Genomic DNA, 14,031 nt, shown 5'->3' on the forward strand with positions numbered 1-14,031 from the left:
ACACACACAGGAGAAGTGTGTGGGTTTCTATGCAGACAACCATTTCCAAGAGGCCATGGTTTCTGTGGCTTATTGGACAGTTCTGTTATAGGAAGATCGCCCTGGTCTGGTGCCCGCTAGATACATGGGCCATGGGCAGAATGAGCCGAATGGAGAGGGCCCTTTGTCTCAGGTCCCAGGTCGCCTTCACAGCTTTGCACCTGTATTATTTTGGGTCTCAGGTAAAAGCGAGGTCACAGGTGCTATGGCTCCCATAGGTGACCCCAAGGTGGCATCTTCTTAGGGTGGCCTAGGCATAGTCCTGTGGGTACTGGGGGACTCTGACCCCATGTGGGAGGCAGCAGGGTCCCATTTTAGACAGATATGTGCTCTCTTGGAAAAAAATTCCAAAGAAGAAAGTCAACCAGTGACTTCAGAATAGATCGGCTTTTTAATCATACAGTGAACGGTTACAGAGCTGACTTCAGGTGGGCCAACAATCACGTTTCAACAAATCTTGGAGGACAGAGATCATATGGGTCATTCTTACTATGAAACTCTTACTATGCAGACAATTAGAAAGCGCGTGTGTGGAAGTGAGAAACGTGCACATTTAATAACCCATGGTCGTTTCCCTTCTGAACCTGCCCCTCCAGGGCTCTCTCCTTGGATTCAGGTGACATGCCTTGTATGGCGGAGACGCAGTTCTAGGTGGGCCTTCCACAGAGCATGGAACTCTGGGGAGACTTGGTTTCTTCCCCAAGATTTTCCACGTGCGCCCACATGACTAGCGAACAAGGGGAATCAAGCCACTTCCAGAATGCTCCCCAACTTGCTCTAACGCAGATTAAGCAGATGGGTGTTACAACATGTCACTGGGCAAAACATGAGCCTCAAATCCAACGGGACAGAATGGAAACAGAGGGGATCTGTTTCTTGACTTAAATTTGGGGTGATGGCCTCAAAAAAATAAATAAAAAACCAGATGACTAAAGCACCCATATTTGGAACAAGTTGGTGGTTCACGGCATAGGAGTTAAGAGGCAAGACCACGCTGACCTGAGCTCTCTCTAGGAACATTCCCGGGTTGAGCTGGCCAACCCTGTGCCCTCTGTGGCCGGTGCAAGCAGCAGCTCACCTCCATTAACACGCCACAGCCCGTCTCAGCCTCCTCAGGGTATTTCCTGACAAGATACACTAGCGAAACCCCAAAGGCGCTCAGCTCCCCAGGGACTCCTTTGTGTCTCTGTGTCCTTCTCCTGTTCTGAGGACAATACTGTTTGCCGCACACGGGCTCCTAAGCATAACAGTACAAGTGCCCGTTATGGTTTCTCCTACAGCGGGAAGACTGGAAGTAAGTGAGAAACCAGAGTTACCTAGTGTTCACACTTCACCAGGCGGCAGGGGGAGAACACCAGGCAGGCCTGGAGACCCTAAGGTTCCCCCTCTGGCCTTTGGCATCACGGTTTGCACCCCAGAGGCAACACTAGGCCAGGATGAGGGAGTGGGCTCTCCCAGTCAAGTCTTCACATCCAGACTCCAGGGAGTTCAGCCTGGGGCCTGGGCTCGACCAGTCCCACCCCATGGCTTCTCCTCTTGGCTCAGCCACAGAAAGTTAGCTGGCCAAGGGCTGGGGATGTGGTTCAGTTAGTGGCCTAACCTTTACAGGCAGACCACTGTAATGTCAGTCTGGAGCAGCTACTGTGGATCCATGGGTTTTCCTTGAGGTGAGCACCTGGACACCAAAAATACTGGGTGTGGGGGTGTGAGGGTGTGGGGACTGTGGGGGTGTGGGGGCTGAGGGGGTGTGAGGCGGTGGGGGTGTGAGGGTGTGGGGGCTGAGGGGGTGTGAGGCAGTGGGGGGTGTGGGGCTGAGGGGGTGTGAGGCAGTGGGGGTGTGAGGCGGTGGGGGTGTGGGGGTGTGAGCAGTGGGGGTGTGGGGGCTGAGGGGTGTGAGGCTGTGGGGGGTGTGGGGTGTGGAGACTGTGGGGCTGAGGGGGCTGAGGGGGTGTGAGACAGTGGGGGTGTGAGCTGTGGGGGTGTGAGCTGTGGGGGTGTGAGACAGTGGGGGTGTGAGCTGTGGGGTGTGAGCTGTGGGGGTGTGAGACAGTGGGGGTGTGAGGTGGTGGGGGTGTGAGGCGGTGGGGGTGTGAGGCTGTGGGGGTGTGATCTGTGGGGGTGTGCGGTGGTGGGGTGTGGGGGTGTGAGCTGTGGAGGTGTGGAGCTGTGGGCTATGGGGGGTGGGGACTGTGGGGGTGTGAGGCGGTGGGGGTGTGAGGCTGTGGGGGGTGTGGGGGCTGAGGGGGTGTGAGCTGTGGGGGAGTGTGAGCTGTGGGGGTGTGAGGCGGTGGGGGGTGGGGCTGTGGGGGTGTGTGTGGCAGCAGTGGGGGTGTGGAGTGTAGGACTGCAGCCACAATGGCACCTATTGCTACGGATTCCACATGATAACTCCACGGCTGGGACATGGAAGTGCCCGAGCAGGCAGACACCGTTCTTATTTAAAGCTAACAGGACCTGGACAGAGGTGGGGACCCCTGTCATCAGGGACAGGTCCTTAGCACCTAAGCACTTCGTAGTGATTAACTCAAGTCAGGCCTGATCCCCAGCACTGAACAAAGACCAGGCACAGTGGCAATGTCTGTCACTCAGAAGAAAGATCTTCCTCACACAGGAAGTTCAAAGCCAGTCTGGATAGGAGTCCTTGACTTAAAAAAAAAAAAGAGAGAGACTAAAACCAATTCAGCTTCCCAATCAGCCAGTGATCCGCATTCTGCTCTGAGGTGTGTTTAAGATCAATGATTCCAAGAGCAAAGGGCCCAGCTGCCCAATCAGCACTCTGATTACATACCCTCAATCTGAGAAAAAGGATCCCGCCATTGGTTACAAGTACCCCTGGGCAGCTCCCACGTGGACACGCAGCTCAAGCGACCTACGCGTGGCCGGTTGTGTCTACAGACTGGACAGATGGTGTGGGGCCCCTCGGACGAGCGCCGGCCCGATGCCCTCGAGGAAGCTGCTCCATTGATCGAAGTCCTCCTTCAGGTCTGAATGGTACAAACAGGAGGGAGGGTTAGGTGCACCCCTGTGGAGCCAGGGCCGCTTGGGGGGGGGGATCCTAGACAGAGGGGCACCTGGGGCACCAAAGGGACTGGGTGTGACAGCCTCCCAGGCAGCCCAGGAGGGAGACCCAGGAGTCAGGGCAGCTGGTCCACCCAGGCAGGCCTGGAGAGGCTGTGGAAGCATGGTGGCTTCCATTTGAGCCAAGTGGGAGGCAGTCACTGAGCAAGAGAAAGACCGAGGGAAGAGGTGCTGGAGGTGTGGGGAGGAAGACGAGGTGTGTCATCTTCTGGGAGCACAGGGGAGGGGCAGAGGAGGAAGAGGGGGTGTGGGCCGTTATCAGGAAGGAAGGAGTTGTTAGGAAGGCAGCATCGCTGTGCTCTGGCGGCCTGAGGAGCGGAGAGGGCTGCTGATATATCTGCTCTGGCCCATTTTAGTTTGGCTGACTTCCTTTCTCTGTGAAGCTGGTTGGTGACGACACAGCATCTTCACTCAGACTCTGCTTTCTCTCTCCTCACCTGGGTTACCACCGGAGCCTCCATGCTAGCCACACTCTTGGTTCTCAACTCTCCGCCTCACGCATCCTCTACATGTAGCCAGACTGCAAGCCTGTCCAACCAGGCCATCCTCCTGCCTAGGACCTACCGCAGGCTCCTCCCAGACTGAGGAGGCAGATCCCAACCGCTTCAGCAAACCTATGGCTGCTGCTTCTGACTTCGGCCATTCTCCACCTCCCCCTTCAGCAGCTCCCTGTCCTGAGCTCGGCATGTGTGGGAACTACCCACGCTACCAGGCCTTCTGTCTTAGAAGACCCCTGGCCCTTCCCTCCCACGGCCCCTCTTCATCAGTCGAGACCAAAGCCAGAGCCGCCTCGTCTAGGCAGCCGCTTCCTGGCTGTGTTCTCCCTTCCCTCCGGTCAGCTCTATCCCCTGGGTCCTCCTAGGCAGCCACTGTGTGCCTGCGGTCAAAGACACCGTTGTATGTCATGACATACATCGCGCACACCAACGAAGGGGCACGGGCTGGGGGCTAGACAGTCCGGCTGGACGCCGGCATGGCCACCAGAACCGGATAACCTTGAACAAATTACAGATGACTGACATTTCCTAAGCTAAATGTATATGTATATATATATGTATATGTATTTATATATTCATCTGAAAAAATGAAGCTAATAAATTTAAAAAACAACAAAACTACTGGACAGGGCCATCTCCAGAATCAAACACGAAAGAAAATGAATCTAGAGTACTGAGTATGACAAGCACTGGTGACATCAGTGCCCTTGACATAAGCGGACTAAATCCCAGCAACCTTCCTCCAGTCAAGGGCTCCAGCCTTCCGCCTCCTCCTGGCCTCTCCTGTGACTGTCTCTGCTACTAAAGGGAGCTCGTCACAACACTGTGGACTCCCCTGTCACCTTCAACTTTTTCTTTGAGACAGAGTCTTACTATGTAGTCCTAGTGACCTGTAACTCACTCTGTAGGCCCAGGCTGGCCTCAAATTCACCGAGATCCGCCTGCCTCTGCCTCCTGAGTGCTGGGATCAAGGTGTGGGTCGTCCTCACTCCTAGCAGGCCCTGTCATCTTTAATCTTGGGCTCCTATAATGACATGAGCCGGGGAAACAGGAGGTGTGGGCTGAGGACCAGGGAGCAGGAACCACGCAAGTCTTGGGAGGTGGGTCCAGGAGAAAAGGCGTGGCTCTGTGAGCCCCTGCAAGTAACTCCGGTTGGAGTAGTTCTCTGCTCATAATTTGCAAGGTGAAATGAGCAAATACAAACAAAATTACAAATCTGGCTCAAAGTAGCAATGTGTTCTTAATAGAGCCGGCATATTTTAAACACAAGCACAATCCAAACCGAATGGGTTGCATACACTGTGGGAAACATGACTGTATCCCGGCTATCCAGGGGAAGACCCATGTCCAGAGCACAGAGGGAGAGTCTTGCTGGGCCAGGTGCTGGCCAGACCATGTCTAGTGCAGTGTGTTTCAGTCAGGGCACCTCTTTTTAATAAAGGCCCTGACAAACTGCACCCAAAGGAAGGCCATAATAGATTGCATGGGGGAATTGAACAGGGAACTACTGCAGGTCCCATGGCCATTAGCTTAATGAACAGAGGACATTAGAGGTGACCACAAATATCTAAAGAGCCGTCACATGCTATCTGTATCTGAGCCTTCTCTGGTCAGCTCTTGGGACAACCAGAGCAACTGTGTGTGTGTGTGTGTGTGTGTGTGTGTGTGTGTGCACACGTGCGTGTGCACATGCCACAGTGAGTGTGTGCAGTCAGAAGACAACTCTGTGGAGTCTCTCCTTCCACCTTTATGTGGGTTCCAGGGATTGAACTCAGGTCATCAGGCTTATTCCACAGCACCATTTACCCACAGAGCCATCTCGCCAGCCCCTAGACAATCACTTCAAGCATCCAAATTCCCAGTGGAAAAGCCAGCTTGCTTGTGCATCAGAGAAGACACTGGGTAGAGAGAACACCAGGGACCTCAGAAGACTCAGTCATTTAGCTGGTCTGTGACTTATGATATTGGTCATAATCCTTCCATGTTTGGTTTCTTAAAAAAAAACTTCCATAAATTTTGCCCAATTATTATCATAAAGACCCCACAATGCACAAGTGATGGTAATTTTGGGGATCAAGGTGGTGGGGTAAAGAGAGGCACATGAGCTGTCACCGTGAGGAAGCCAGGGCTCAGAAAGGCGAGGTGACCAGGCCAAGGCCATTCTCTAGGAAGTCAGGGCCTAGAAGGGCAGACCTTCAGTAAATGATTTCCTGTGCTGCTCCTCAGTCAGGCTTCCGTTTGCCATGGATCTCCTGGGTCCTTGTCATGTCAGGACAGAACAGGGTGCTGCAGGGGACCAGGGGACCCCACGTGTGCTCCCAAGCCCCAGCTGTCTCCTTACCAAGGTGCTTCTGCAGGAACGCCAGTATGGCCCGCACCATAATCTCCTGACCTTCATAAGGGTCCAAGGTCCACGGGAGTGATTGGAAAAGAATTTAGCAATCAGGTTGCCAGTCACGAAAGCAAAGTCAGTTTGACTCCGATGAACAGCTCCGCTAGAGAGAAAGAGAAAGAGCCGGTGGGAGGGTGGAGGTAAGGCACACGGGTGTACAAGGTGCTGCCCGTGTGTGTGTGTGTGTGTGTGTGTGTGTGTGTGTGTGTGTGTGTGTGTGTGTGTGTGGTGTGTAACTCTCCCAGCAACCTTGTCGGGGAAGTACTTTGTCATGTGACAGAGTCTGAGGAGGAGAGAGGTGACACTGGACAGAGCTAGGATTTGAAGCAAGGTGTATCTGGCTGCATCTGGCTCAACATTTAGATCACCATGCCTGACAATACTGGGAAGGAGGGGGAGGGGGCCCACGGAGGCTCCCTAGTAAGGCGTTACTCAAGGTCAGACAGTCTGAGCTTGCTTTGCCCAGCAAGGCTGCATAATAGGATGATTTGGCCAAAGGCATGGTTACCAGGTGTTCTGAAGGGTCTACACTTGGTACTTTAATACCTCATCCTTGAAAGGGGGAGGTCTTTTGCCCCTCCCTTGCTGATGTATAAAAAGTCCACCATGAATAAACTCGGGCGACTGGGTATGGACCCAGAGCCCTCCCGAACTATTCCGTGTCTCTGTCTTTTTCTTCGTCTACGTCTATATTTCTTCCTAATATTTCTCAGTTCCTCACTCTCCATTCAAGAACACTTCAACAGGTCGGGGCTGGTCCCTGACAGGAGGGTGAATTTGTAGAGGGTGGCTGGAGAGGGAGGTAAGGTTCCCATCACCTGCTGTTCCTGTTACCCCACAGCTTTTATCCAGTGACCCCAAGGCCCATGAAACACTTAACCTCACTGCCAGAACTGTGCATATAGTCAACGGGGACAGGGAACACCTGCTTTTAGTTAAATAATCACAGCAGAGGGGCACGGGAAAATGGGTTGTAGATTAAGCCCTTTGGTTGTCATGCATCCATATATCCATCCATCCATCCATTCTTCCTTCTATCTATCCATCCATCCTTCCTTCCATCCATCCATCCATCTATCCTTCCTTCCATCCATCTATCCTTCCTTCCATCCATCCATCCATCCATCCATCCATATATCCATGCCATCCATCTATCCTTCCTTCCATCCATCTATCCTTCCTTCCTTCCATCCATCCATCCATCCATCCATCCATCCATCCATCCATCCCATCTATCCTTCCATCCACCCATCCTTCTTCCATCCTTCATCTATCCATCCATCCTTCCTTCCTTCCATCCATTCATCTATCCACCCTTCCTTCCTTCCATACATCCATCTATCCACCCTTCTTCCTCCCATCCTTCCTTCCTTCCATCCATCCATATATCCATTCATCCATTCACCCATTCATCCATTTGTGGTAGTGAAGACTGACCCAGGGCCTTGCACAATGCTAGGCAGAGACTCTGCTACTGAACTACTCCTCAGCCCTGTACACACATTTAATTCTCAAGTGAAATCCTCACTGGACTCCCATTGATAAATTACTCATAACTCAAATGAATGTGGTTTGGAAAATCTAAATGCTGAAATACCTATCTAGTATGTAGAAAAACACATTTTTAAAAATTAGATTTAGTCATTTATGTGTGTGTGTATACATGAAGTGTGTGTCTGTGAGTGTGTATCTTTGTGTGTGAGAGAGTATGTGTGTGCGTATGGCACATGGATGGAGGCCAGAGGATAACCTGCGAGAATCAGTTCTCTTCTCCTGCTGTGTGGATTCCGGCGACAGAACTCCACATTCAGACTTCACGGCAGGTTGCCTTTAACCTGCTGGGCCACTTTGCCAGCCCAAAACTGGTTTTTAAAAAAATGTATTATTTAAGGCACATGAAAAAAAATGTGTAGGATAAAAAATGCACTGGGTTCTTGAGTTACCCAGCCCTAGATTTAAAAAAATAATATACTGGGGTTGGAGAGGTGGCTCAGAGCTTACAAGCACTTGTCCTTGCAAAGGACCCAGGTTTGATTCCCAGCACCCACATAGTGGCTTACAACAGTCTGTAACTCCATGTCTAAGAATCCAACACCCTCTTCTGGTCTCCATGGGCACCAGACATACACATGCAGGAAATCACTCATACACATAAAATAATAAAATTAATAAATCTAAAAACTAGGGATGGGTTGAGACAGGGTCTCACTATGTAGCCTAGGCTGGTTCTTGAACTCATGAATATCCATGGCCTCTGCCTCCTGAGTGCTGAGATTAAAGGTGTGTGCCACCCACATCCAGCTATAAAAATTTTTAAAAAATTATATTGCCAGTAGTTAAGAGTCCCCTTTGTGTGCCCTCTCCCTTCCCTGCAGATCACAAGTGACCGAGTCTGACTGGCCGGGGGAGGCATTCCTGCCGTCCTGTGCCTCACACTGTGAAGTCAAAATGAAAGAGGGACTGGGCCGGGATGGGCAGGGAGGAAGCCACCGAAGCCACCACCCGCAGCCACCGCTTGGGGGGCTTGGCATGGCATATGCTCAGCTGCCTAGAGGACTGCCAAGGTACATACGTGTGACCAGCTGGGTCTTTCTGAAGTAGGCACTGTGTGCATAGGTGTGCGAGGCTTGCCTGGGCAGGAGCAGCTCAGGCAGGTTTCAGGCCTGCCTGAGTTCCACAGGCCTCCCGCATGGCCAGCAGTTTTAAGATGTGAAAGCCTGCCGCTCTGGGGAAACAGCTCCCACCGAAAGTCCAGTGACCGCAGAGCAGTGAGAGGTGAAGAGAATGTGGTTTATCTGGCCAGCATCTGAGTGGGCTTGGTCTGGGTCTCATGTTGATACCCAGGTTGGCCTTGAACTTCCCATCCCCTGCCTCAGCTTCCTACGTGCTGGGATTACAAGCGTGCTAGGATTACAAGCACGCATCAACTTGCAGGAGTGACTTTTAGAAGAAGACCTATGTTAGGTAACCTCCGTGAACTGGATATCCACGAAAATTCTATTAACCCCCTCCTCAAAACTGTCAAAGCCTACTCCAGTAATAATCTTCAAAACACAGTAAAATTCCATAGAAGGCCAGGGAGGTCTGGAATCCACTCAGATCCAACACACCCATTTTCCAAGAAATTACTAAGTAAATTCCTACCGTGCAGCTGCATAAACTGTTAAAGGAACCTCTGTGGTGGGGCTAAGCAGAGAAGAGAGACCTATGAAACCCTACAGGAATTATGACGCAGGGATTCTGGCAATATTCAGATGTTCTGTGCATATATAGAAAGTTCTGGATAACCTAAGAAGAAATGAAGGGAGTCCCAGCTGGCTAAACGATGAACAGGACACTGGGGTTGTGCTTTGGGGCATACTTACAGGACAGTCACAATCCTGGACTGTTCATGCTGGGCACATATCTTCTTCATCAGGTTGACGCTCTCCACCGTCTGGAATTTCTCAGCATTGATGAAGAACACAGGACCCCGGGCCTTGGGGTAAAAGTCATGTTCCAGAGGGAACATCCAGCATCCAGGGCCACAGCACACCTGGGATAAAGCAAACATCTGGAGCTGCCACTAAGGAACTCAGGCAACTTAGGGTGGAGGGGGATCGAATGGGACTCTTCCCTCCAATGGGCTGCGGACTCAGGAAGCAGGAACTGGGTACTAGGACCCAACCCTCCTACTCTGATCTTACACAGGAGTCCCTTTTAGAATTTATACTCCCTCAGAGCAAGGGTCAGATGTCCTTCTCTGGATCTACCCTCAGGTGATGCACTCCAGTTCTGCAGAATGTTACCTCATTCATTTGATCACAGAGTTTATCCAATATTCACTGAGTGGCTGCGGCGGCCTTAGCCTTCTGGATGCAGAGATCAATGAGAAAGGCCATACATCCCAGGAGCTCCCAGGACAGCAGGGGAGAGCGAGAGACTTTGAAGGTATCAGAACCACAGCTCAGAGCTCTGATGCACAGCTGCTACATGAGCCCAGAGCCCGCATGGCAGAGAACCCTACTAACTTCCCTGGTACCAAAGGCAAAACTGTGGCACCAATGAGCCAGAGGCACACCCACTCCATCTTCTCCGTTTCAGCAGGGGATGGTCACCGTCACTGTAATGACAGGTACAACCGGAAAGCCTCCGCTTCCCTTTCCCTGCTCCTGTACGTCACTAAGGCTGGACCACTCAGTGCATCTGACTCCAGGCCTGCTCCCCATCCTCTACCTCCCTCATGCAAACTCTTCCTCTCTCAGTTTCTGCTCTGACTCGCACTGCATCCACCTAGCCTTCAAGCTTGTCTGCTACATCATACAGCAGCCAGGAAGCTTTTTAAAATCTAAGATTGATTGTGCACTGCTTAAAATCCTTTAATGGTGTTCTCATTTTATTTTATTTTTTAAGAACAGGGTCTAGTTTAGTCTTGCCTTGAACTCTGTGATCCTCCTGCCTCAGCCTCCAGAGCACAGAGATACGGGCATGTACATTACGTCTCTTGGCCTGTTTTAAAGTCAGACCTTGTTTTGCTGATCACTGAATCCCCAGCACAGCAAACAGTGACCAGAACATGACCCTTATATAACACATTTCTGCTGAATGAATGAATGAGTTAGTGAGCGAATGAATGATGAATGAGTTAGTGAGTGAATGAATGAATGGTGTGTGAAGCTTGATGACAAAAGCATCACCGGTACTCACCGAAACTGGACTTCCTGGGCCAGAGCAAGAACAGCTGTAGCTCTCCAAACGAGTGTCCCATCACAGCCACGCGGCTCCTGTCGATGCTGTCCTGAGGAAGACAGAGAACTCAGCCGAGCAGACACTCACAGAGAAGCAACTGTAAGAGAGTGAAGTACGGGTATGATGCCAGCCAAAACTGCACCATTTGGGCCTCTGGCCGGAGCAGGCTGGCACACCGCTGTGATCCTAGCTTAATTCTGAGACAGAATGATGCAAGTTCAGGCCCAGCCTGGCTATACAGTGAGACACTGCCACAATAAAAAAATGAATCTTTGGGGCGTGGCTCATTGGCAGAGAGCATTTTCTGGCACAAAAGAGCCTGAGGGTTTAATACCCAGCACAGCAAAGAGAAGAAGAGACTTTCTGTCGCCTGGAGAGCTAGCTGGTCTTTGACATGAACAACCTTCAGATTCTGTGCTTTTCATCTGGACGTTTTGTATTTAATTGAGACAGGGTCTCACTATGTATTTCTCACTAGCCTGTATAACTCACTCTGTGGACCAGGCTGGCCTCGAACTCACAGAGATCCCTCTCCTCTGCCTCCAAGTGCTGGGATTAAAGGCGTGCGCCGCCACCACACTGGTTCATCTTAACTTTTGGAATCCTCCTGCTGATACTGCTATCTGCTGGGGGGAGGCATTCCAATGTCTGTGGGTACCCAAACAGACAGAAGTCGCCAGGCCCCCACCAGCTCATCTAAAAGCATGCTGAGAAGCAGCCCTTCATCCTCTACCGCAGCGGTTCTCAAGCTGTGGGTTGGGACCATTCTGACAAACTTCCGTCTCCAAAAATATCTACGATTCATAACAACAGCAAAACCACAGTTATGAAGTAGCAATGAAATCATTTTATGGCTGGGGGTCACCACAACACGAGGAACTGGATTCAAGGGTCATAGCGTTAGGGAACCACTGGCCCCCAGTTCCTGCCTCACAAGGCCCTCGAGGTCACCGCAGAGCACACAGAGGGGAGCGCAGCTCCATCGCTGCTCCATCGCTGGCTCCGTTTTGCTCTGGAGTGAGGATTGCTTGTGCAGAAAGCAAGTCAGGCCCTACTTCCTCTGTGCGTCTGTCCTGATTTTCATCCACAGCCCAGGGAGGGTTGGTGTGCCCTGCCAGCTCCACGCGTGTCTATTTCGGGTTGTTCCCAGAAGCCTTTGGGGTAGGGTTCTATAAAAAGGCACCGCCATGCCCGCTGAGGGGCTAGGGAAATCTCCCCAGGCTTCGTGTGCCACACTCTGTTCAGAAGGCCCTGCTCTCCTCAATGTCTAGCCCAGGGTGGGGCATCCATTCTCCCTCTTGGCTGAGAGAAGCACCCAGGGGATGGGCGCTTTAGGTTTTAAAACGTAAGTGACTATTCATAAGCCTCCCAAATCAGGTTTGTAGAGAGGTCTCCCACCCAGTTTCCTTCCCACCAGCTGCCTGCTTCCTGCTCCCAACCGGTGACGGTTTCTCCAGTGTCCTGGCAGAGCTGCCGCCGAACAGACAAGCAAACAGGAGTGTGCTCGCATCCCTCTCCCCACAGGCGCTGCTCTCATCCCTCTCCCCACAGGCGCTGCTCCGAGAGTGTCTCTGCGGAGCAGTATTAGTACAGACAGGGTGCTCTGTCCTTTCCCAATGGCTACTCTTGACATCACTTGGGAAACAGACAGCTGGCTGCTCACTAAACTGCCCCAGACACACAGCTAGACCTGTCATTGCAGTCCCACGTGACAGTCCTAGCTAACAGCATGAGCCAAAGTCTAACTTCCAAATCTGGAAGTTTGGTTCAGAGCACGCGGCTGTCTGCAGAAGACCTGGATTCGATTCCCAGCACCCAAGTCAGGCTTCTCACAACTGCCTGTGACTCCAGCTCCAGGGGATCCATACATCTGGCCTCTGCAGGCACCATACTTACGTGTACACATCCACATACAGATACACACACTAACACCTAACTAAAAATAATAAATATATATATATTTATTTAAAAGTCTAACTTCCAAGGACATCTATAAAAGCTCTCAGGTACTTCCCCTGTCCATGCCCTCTGTTGGCCTAATGTATGGATTCCGGGGCTGTTCAGGCACAGGCCTGGGTTTCTAGCAACTACCTTTTTTGCTGGGCATCTGGTAAGAATGAAGGCTACACACGCAGAGGGAAACTGAACCTACAGAAGGGATTTAAGAGCCCAGAGCTGACAGGTCTGAGACCCTGGATCCATTATGGCAGCCTGAAGTCACTCGGTGCTCCTGGTGGCTGTACGAGCCAGCAAGACTGTGAGGAATGTGTAGCTCTGGGTCATCCCAACTGCTGCCATACCTTCAGGGTCATCATGTCCAATCCACCAGGAAAGACATTGAGGACAGTCTTCCCAGCCGAGGCGTCCTGCAGGGGACCGCAGCACCCGCACACACTCTCTCGCTCGCTGGTGCACCTGAAACACAGCCGGTCTTCTGGAGCATCCCACAACCACACAGCGAGGAACTCGGTCCCCACAGAACCCAGCAGGAGTGGGAGTCTGCCGCTGCATCTCAGCAAACCCTGGCAGCTCACACAGGCATGTCCGACAGCATCGAGAGCGGACCCAGGAGTTCAGTGTCCTCTTGCCCACCCGCAGGGCCATCAGAACGGCCATGTCAGACGATGTTCATGAGATCATTTGCCAACAGAGGGGGCTGCCAGGGTTCGTATTCTCAAACCCATCTACAGCAGCCTGGTGCTTTTTGTCTGCCATCCCTTCTCCCATTTGACCCGGCCTTTAAGGACTGCCCCTACTCCGGCGTACCCCCAACACAACCACACAATGGAGTTTTTGGTGGGGATTTTTCCTTTTTGCCTCTTTCTCTGCAGGCTAGGAATCCTTTATAGGAATCTTCAAACCTGAGCTTGGCTCTGGGATGGAGGACCGGGGAACAACACCCAGAGCCCAGTGCTCTGCTGAATGGCTAAACTATCAGCAGTCAGAGCTGGCAGCCTCTCAGAAAGAAAGCTAGCCTGCAGACAGGAGTCACACAGAGACAGGGATGCACCTGTCCCCTCTGAGAGCAAGTTCCCAGAGGTCTCACTCGGAGCCAATCAGCTCCCCGGCCACCTAAGCGGGGTCTCTGTCAACCTCAAGAGCCCAGTGACTCATACCTTACTCATTCCCACGGATGTGGTGAGCTCAGACCCACCATGAGAGAGAAAGATGGCTAAAAGTTGCTTGTGGTTGACTGAAGTTCCATGTCAATGGCCTGGTCCCTGTGGGGATGCTATCGGAAGGTGGAGTCTTTAGAAGCTGGGGCCCAGGGGGAGGTCTTTAAGTCATTGAAGACCT

At 52.0% G+C, this 14,031-nt stretch overlaps 1 pseudogene; it reads right to left on the reverse strand.

Moving 5' to 3' along the window:
- Positions 1-2,757: 2,757 nt before the first annotated feature.
- LOC114697257 overlaps positions 2,758-14,031 on the reverse strand; it is a 28,858-nt pseudogene continuing 17,584 nt past the window's right edge.

This window comes from Peromyscus leucopus, unplaced genomic scaffold (assembly GCF_004664715.2).
Source record: "Peromyscus leucopus breed LL Stock unplaced genomic scaffold, UCI_PerLeu_2.1 scaffold_336, whole genome shotgun sequence".
Classification (NCBI taxonomy): Eukaryota; Metazoa; Chordata; class Mammalia; order Rodentia; family Cricetidae; genus Peromyscus; species Peromyscus leucopus.